Here is an 8,311-nt window from a genome sequence, read left to right as displayed (position 1 = left end):
AGTTTAGAGGTGATAGGGGCTTCACCTAAGGAGCTCTGGGGCCTGGTGGGTAAGGCATTTGGCTGCTAACCAGGTCAGTGGTTCAAACACACCAGTGGCTCCACAGGAGGAAGATGGGGCAATCTACTTCTGTAAATACTTACAGCCTTGGAAACCCAATGAGGTCACTGTGAGTTGAAATCAACTTGATCGCAGGTTTGGTTTATGCACTTCATCTATATAGTGGAAATTGCGGGATCAGTGGTATTGTACAGTAGACTTTATACAAAGGTCCTACAGCATTCTAAGCCTTTCTATGGTTTATTCACATTTTATCTTAAATTTGTAAGTAAAAGTTTGAAAAGAATATATGAAGTACATTACCTTCTACTTTCCCATCTATGCTTTGTTTCCTATTCTTGAAGGCCAACTAAATGACCCCAAGTGGATTCACAAAGGAAAAGATTAACATATTTGACTGTGTAAACTCAAACTCAGTTATAAAAAATTAAAGTAAAAAAAATGACAAATTGGAAAAATAATTTTGCATAATCTGTAAGAAACAAAACATTAGCTATCTGTGGTAACAGATGGCTGTCTTTGCATTTTTAGGTCTGCCTTTTCTCAAATATGCAACATTGGGCAAATTACCCTTTCTGTGATTAGATTCTTTATCTATAAAATGGAGATTATGATAATACTTACTTTATAGTATTAAGTATATTATTATAGTACTTACTTCTTATATACTTACATATATTATATATATTATATACTTATTATAATAGTATCAGGGAGTTCTGATGGCATAGTGCCTAGAGCATTTGCTAACCAGAAGGCTGATGGTTCAAACCCACCAGCCACTCCTTAGAAGGAAAACTGGGCAATCTACTTCCATAGAGATACCACCTGGGAAACCCAAGGAGGTATCACTAGAAGTCAAATCAACCTGACAGCAGTGAGTTTTTTATAGTATTATGAGGAACTCTGGTGGTGCAATGGTTAAAGCATTTGGCTGCTAACCAAAAGTCAGCGGTTCAAACCCACTAGCAGCCCCATGTAAGAAAAATGAGGGAGTCTGCTTCTGCCAACTTTTACAGCCTTGGAATGCTTGTGGGGCAGTTCTCTTCTGTCCTATAGGGTTGCTATGAGTAGGAATTGATTCGAGGGCTATGGTTTAGTTTTTTTAACTGTATTTTGGGAGCTTGGGTGGCTTAATGCCTAAAGCATTTGACTGTTAACCAGAAAGCTGGCAGTTCAAACCCACCAGCCACTCCTCAGAAGGAAGACTGGGCAATTTACTTCCGTAGTCATGCTGCCTCAGAAATCCAAGAAGGGGTCACTATGAGTCGGATCCAACTCAACGACAGTGAGTTTGTTTGTTTTTGTTTTTTTTTAAATGATAGTTTATTATGAGGATTACGTGAGTAAGCATCTCAAGTACTAAAACAGTGCCTGGTATATGTAAACACTATGAAAGTGTTTATTTATTATCCTTAATATAAAGTGGTATATTTTTTTTCCCAAAATCAATAGGAAAATATTGAACAACTGTATTAAAATATGGACAAAGGATATAAACAGGAAATTCACAGAAGAAATAAAGATGGACAATAAATGGGAAAAGATATTCACCCTCATTATCAATCAAATGAATATAAATTTTAAGAGCAATAAAACATTTCTGACATCTTAGATTGATAATTGGCATTGTAGAGGAAAACACTTGGCAGGAATATAAATTGACACAGCTCTGGACAGGGCAATTTGGCAGTATGAATCAGAAGCCTAAAAAAGCACATCTCTTTTAACCCATGAGTCAACCATTTCTAGGAATTTATGCCTGGAAAATAACCAGACAAATGGTACATCTGCATCCTGTTTATAATCAATAAACCAACCCATTGCTGCAGAGTCAATTCTGACTCAGGTGACCCCATGTGTTACTGAGTAGAACTGCATCATAGGGTTTTCTTGGCTATTATTTTGACCAAAGCAAATCACCAGGCCTTTCTTCCGTGAAGCCATTGGGTGAGTTTGAATCAATAACCTTTAGGTTAGCAGCTGATTGTAAACCACCTGCACCACCTAAGAACATTTATCTTGTTAATTTGTTGTTGTTGTTATGTGGCGTGGAGTCAGACCCAACTCCTAGTGACCCCTCCTTGGGTTTCCGAGGTGGTATCGCTACGGAAGTAGATTCCCCAACCTTCCTTCCAAGGAGTGGCTGGTGGGTTTGAACTGCCAGCCTTCTGGTTAGCAGTCAAGTGCCTTAGGCACTATGCTACCAGAGCTCCCCTATCTTGTTAATAGTAGCCTCAAAACCATTCTCTCCATCCGTCATAGATGACTGCTTAAAAAATGTATGAATTATACATGAAAAACTATACAGTGAGAAATCTGATTACGAAATAATATGTATGGTATGATCCCATAAATCTGGTGGCGGAATAACTTGTGACATTTATATTCCTTATACAGGCATGCCTTGTTTTTTTAAGCTTTGCTTTATTGCACTTTGCAGATTCTGCATTTCTCACAAATTGAAGGTTTGTTGCAACCTGCATCAAGCAGTCTTTTGGCGCCATTTTTCCAACAGCATGTGCTCACTTCATGTCTCTGTGGCATATTTTGGTAATTCTCACAGTTTTTCAAACTTTTTCATGCTTAATAGACTACAATATAGTGTAAACATAACTTTTTTAAATTGTGGTTTGCATGAAAGTTTACAGAGCAAATTGGTTTTCCATTCAACTCATACACATTTTGTTTTGTGACATTCATTGCAGTCCCCATGATGTACTAGCACTCTTTTTCCACTTCTTCTCTGTGTTTACCATTTCCCTTTGTCCTTCCTTCCTATCCCTTCTTGCCTTCTTAGCTTTATCCTTGGACAAACGCTGCCTTTTTGATCTCGTGTGATTGATTTTTTTAATGGATGTGTACCTTCCTGGTATTATTCACCTTACTGGCCTGTTATTTGGCTGAGAGTTGAGCCCAGGAGTGAGTTCAGTTCCTGGGTTGAAGGGCATCTAAGGTCCATAATCTTGGTTGTACCAGTCTCTATCAGACAAGTTAAGTTTTGTTTCACATTTTCTCCCATTCTGTCCAGAACTGTGCTCCCTTTCAGAGTGATCAGCAGTGGTAGCCAGGTACACTCTAGTTCTTCTAGTCTCAAGGAAACTGGGGTTCACATGGTCCATTAGTCCTTTAGGCTAATTGTATCCCTGTGTCTTTAATTTTCTTCACTTTTCTTTTCTCTTGACAGGGAGAGAGCAATAGTTGCAACTTAGATGGCCTAAAAATAACTTTTATATGCACTTGTTGTTGTTAGGTGCAGTGAGTTGCTTCCAACTCATAGCAACACCAAGTACATCACAATGAAACAGTGCCCAGTTGTGTGCCACCCTCACGATCTGTGCCATATTTGAGCCCATCATTGTAGCCACTGGGTTAGTCCATCTTGTTGAGGGTCTTGCCCCTTTTTGCTGACCCTCTACCAAGCATGATATCCTTCAGGGAATGGTCTCTTCTGACCACATGACCAAAAATAGGTGAGAGGAAGTCTGGCCATTCTTGCTTCAAAGGAGTATTCCTGCTGGACTTCCTCCAGGACAGATCTGTTCATTCTTCTGGTAGTCAATGGTATTTTCAGTATTTTTCACCAACACCATAGTTCTTCAGTCTTCCTTATTCATTGTCTAACTTTCACATGCATATGAATTGGTTGAAAATACTATGGGTTGGGTTAGGCATACCTTAGTCTTCAAAGTGCTATCTTTGCTTCTTAACACTTTAAAGAGGTCTTTTGCAGCAGATTTACCCAGTACAATACGATGTCTGTTTTCTTGACTGCTGATTCCATGGGTATTGATTGTGGACCCAAGTAAAATGAAATCCCTGACAACTTCAATCTTTTCTCCATTTATCATGATGTTGCTTACAGGTCTAACAGTGAGGATTTTTATTTTCATTATGCTGAGATGTAATCCACACTGAAGACTATAATCTTTGATCTTCATCAGTAAGTTTTTTGAGTCATCTTCATTTTCAGGAAAAAAGGTTGTGTCATCTGCATATCACAGGTTACTAATGAATCTTCCTCCAATCCTGATTCCACATTCTTCCAGCTTCTTGTATTATTTGCTCAGCATACCAATTGACTAAGTGTGGTAAAAGGATACTACCCTGACACACACCCATCCTGATTTTAAACCATGCAATATCCCCAAGACAGCCTCCTGGGCTATGTACAAGTTCTTCATGAGCACAATTAAGTGTTCTGGAATTCCCATTCTTTGCAATGTTATCCATAACTGGTTATGATCCACACAGTTGAATGCCTTTGTATAGTCAGTGAAACATTGGTAAATACATTTCTGGTATTCTTTGCTTTCAGCTAAGATCCATCTGGCTTCAGCAATGGTATCCCTTGTTCCATTTCCTTTTCTGAATCCAGACTGAATTTCTGGCAGTTCCCTGTCAATATACAGCTGCAACTGTTTTTGAATTATCTTCAGCAAAATTGTACTTGTGTGTGGTATTAATTATATTGTTAGATAATTTCCACATTCTATTGGATGACCTTTCCTTGGAATGGGCACAAATCTATGCACTAAAACCAAAAACCAAGTCCACTGCTGTCAAGTCGATTCTGACTCATAACAACCCCATTGGGTTTCCAAGGCAGTAAATCTTTACAGAAGTAAATTGCCCCATCTGCCTTCCAAGGAGCATCTAATGGGTCTGAACTACCACCCTTGTGGTTAGCAGTAAAATGCCTTAGGCACTTCACCACCAGAATTGCTTATGTGCAATTAACTAAAATGTCACGTGACTTGCTTTATTACAATATTCCCTTTATTGTGGTGGTCTTGAACTGAACCTGCAATATCTCTAAGGTATGCCCGTACACATAGCCCCTCATTTACCACAAATTGGAGTTTTATGAAGAACAGCCCCTACAATCATCTGTTTAGTGTGTGTGTGTGTGTGTGTGTGTGTGTGTGTGTGTGAAGGAGTTCTGGTGGCATAGTACCTAAGGCATTTGACTGCTAATCAGAAGAGTAGCAGTTCAAACCCACTAGCCACTCTGTGGAAGGAAGATGGGGCAATCTACTTCCGTAAAGATTTACCTTTTCACAAACCCAATGGAGGTCGCTATGAGGTGGAATTGACTCGATGCTCGATGACAGTGAGTTTGGTTTTTTTAAGAATCATTACTACTACATACAATGTTGCAGTGTATAATTTGCTGTGTTATCATTCTCAGATGTTCACTCACAGATGTTCAATGTTATGATTTATAAACATACTGATAATAAAAGGCAATAATAGTGAAATCTAAAAAAAAGTGAGATACACAACTTACTTATGACAGAGTTATTGTAAGGGAACTTCATGATAAGTCAGGGACTATGTGTATGTTTCTGAATTCTTCTCAGTGAGTATGTATTACCTTATAATCAGGAAAATAAATAAATAAAAAGAAAACCTATGCCAGAGACTGATAGTTCCCCAAAATCCATTGTCTGTTTTTTCTATAGCATATATAACTCTAATTTTCAGGTAACCATAGAACTACCTAGATGTAGCCATGTGACCAAGTGCTGACTAGTGATGTATGAGCAGAAGGATGGGAAAGGTTTCTGGGTGCTGCCCTTTAAAGGAAGGTTTGTGCCCTTTCCCTCTTTCAGACTTCCACCTACTTGGAATAGGAGGGTGGGGAGAGTAACGACATAGAGCAATCCTATGTCCTCTGGCAGCTTCACAGGGGAGTCTCCACACAATCTTGGACTTTAAGTGAGAAAAATGTAACTTCCATCCAATTTAAGTCCCTGAAATTTGAGATCTTTTCACAAGAAGCTAGCCTCATCAGGTGGGCATGCTCAAGCAGTGTGAGTTCTTAGAGAACACATGGGTTCTTAGAGAATGAGATGGCATTTTATGGAAAGAGCACAGTGCTTATGGAACTGAACAGACATACATGAAAGTTCCAGCTTCTCTGTTTTCTAGGAGGCACCCTTGAACAGATAAGCCATGTTTACTTAGATACATAGGAAAATGATTTTGAACTACTGAATGATAAACAAAACCTGGTTAATGGAGATAATTATTTGAAGCAGTGGCAAAAAGTAGGAAGACCATGCAATGTAATCCACAATTGGGACTGTGCAGAATGGTCTGTCTGTATCTGAAAATCAGCTCATATTATTCCTTTGGTTCAAATTCATCTATATGGTCTGGCCTCAGCCTTCCTCTCCACTCATTACTCTACAATAGTGGTATAACTTCCTTCAATCATTGTAGCCTCTACCTGGAATGCTAGTCTCTATCTTCCTATGGCTGGTCCTTGTCATTCATGTGGCACCTTAAACCTCACTCCTCAGGGAAACCTTCCTTGGCCACTGAGTCTAAATGCCCCCACATCACTATTTCACCACTCTATTTTTTTCTTTTTTTAATTTTTATTGTGATTTGGGTGAAAGTTTACAGAGCAAATTCACTTTCCCTACAGCAGCCACATACATTTTGTCTCATGACATTGACTACAATTTACCAAAATGCAACAGCTCCCCTCCTACTTATTCCCCCTAGTTACCTCTTCCCTGTGTCCTTCCCTCCATGTACTCCTGCCCCCTGAGCTGTCTCCCTATGCATACACAGCCCTTCTATTCTCCTATAATTGTTCTTTCCAAGGAGTGTATCTACCTAGTGTAAATATTCAGCTCATATGCTTGTCTTTTGTTTGTCTGAAAGCCACAGGAGTAGGTTCAGTTCCAGAGCTGAAGGGCAGCTAGGGGTCATATCTTAGTGGTTCCATCAAGCTCTATCAGACCAGCTAACTATCTCCTTTTTTTTTTTTTTAAATGATTTTTAGTTCTATTCCATATTGTTCTCCTACTCTGTCCAGGATCTCCTACATAGATCCCCCACCAAACAGTTAATAGTGGTAGCTGGGCACCATCTAGTTCTGGTCTCAGTCGTATAGGCTGAGGATCACATGGTGTACCATACCAGTCCCTTCGGTTAATTGTTTCCATATATCTTTGGTTTTCTTCATTTTTCTTTGCTCTGGACAAGGAGAGACCCATCGTTGCATCTAGATGGCCGCTTGGAAGCTTTTAAGATTCCAGTCACTACTTGCCAAAGTAGGATGTGGAACAATGCTTTTTTGTAGTATGTTATGACATTTGAGCTTGATGTACCCTGTGACTATAGTCCCAAGCCCACAGGTCCAACTATTCATTCTGTCTGGGTAGCTGGCTGTGGCCAAGAAGTGACTACAACCTTGTCCCTTGTCAGCTCTAGTATAACCCTGGGAATTCTTACAGAACATACAAATACACTTGTAGAAACATTGTCTGCCAACCCTATACATGGTCTTGGGCACATTCCCCCCTGCATAGACATACCTAATAGTTCATCATGTCCACCCTTCTATTCACCCATATATCCGGAGCAAAGAATGAAGAAAACCAAAGATTCATGGAAACAATTATTCCTCATGACTAGTACATCATGCGATCCTCAGCCTATACGACTATGAGACCAGAAGAAATAGATGGTACCCGGCTACCACTGTCATCCACTTGGAAGGGATGTACGAGATCCTGCATAGAGAGGGAGAACAATGTGGAACAAAACTCAAAATCATTTGGGAAAACAAAAGGGGGAGAGGAATCCAGTTTGCTGGTCTGATAGAGCCTGCTGAAACCATTGAGACTATGGCATCTAGCTGCCCTTCAGATCTGGAATTAAACCCTCACCTCTTGCTTTCAGCCAAACAAAAGATAAGCATAGGAGTTGAACAGGTACCTGAGTTACACTCCTTGGAGAGAACAATCATGGGAGAGAGAAGGGCTGTTTATGCACAGGGAGACATTTCAGGGAGTGGGAGTGCATGGAGGGATGGACACAGGGAAGAGGTAACTATGGGGAGGACGTAGGAAGGGAGCTATTGCATGGGGTAAATTGTAGTCAATGTCATGAGACAATGTGTGTGAACTGCTGTATGGAAAGTGAATTTGCTCTGTAAACTTTCACCCAAATCACATTAAAAAATAAATAAATAAATAAAATTAAAAGAGGAAAAACAAACAAACAAAAATAGGGTTCATCTTTGTTGTCTATACCTTCCATGTACTTCTCCATGTCTTCCTCTTCCTCAGTGCCATCATATTGATCACTCATATTTGGTACATTGCCTTTCTCTTCACCCAAATCAATACTTATCTCTACCTATCTAACAGTATTACCTTTCCTCCCCTCCCACCCCTGTTGTTGTTATGTGTTGTCGAGTTGGACCTGACTCATAGCGACCCCTCCTTGG

This window comes from Orycteropus afer, unplaced genomic scaffold (genome assembly GCF_000298275.1).
Source record: "Orycteropus afer afer isolate SDZICR_OR568_19922 unplaced genomic scaffold, OryAfe1.0 scaffold00876, whole genome shotgun sequence".
Taxonomy (NCBI): Eukaryota; Metazoa; Chordata; class Mammalia; order Tubulidentata; family Orycteropodidae; genus Orycteropus; species Orycteropus afer.
Note: the sequence above shows the minus strand (reverse complement) of the source record.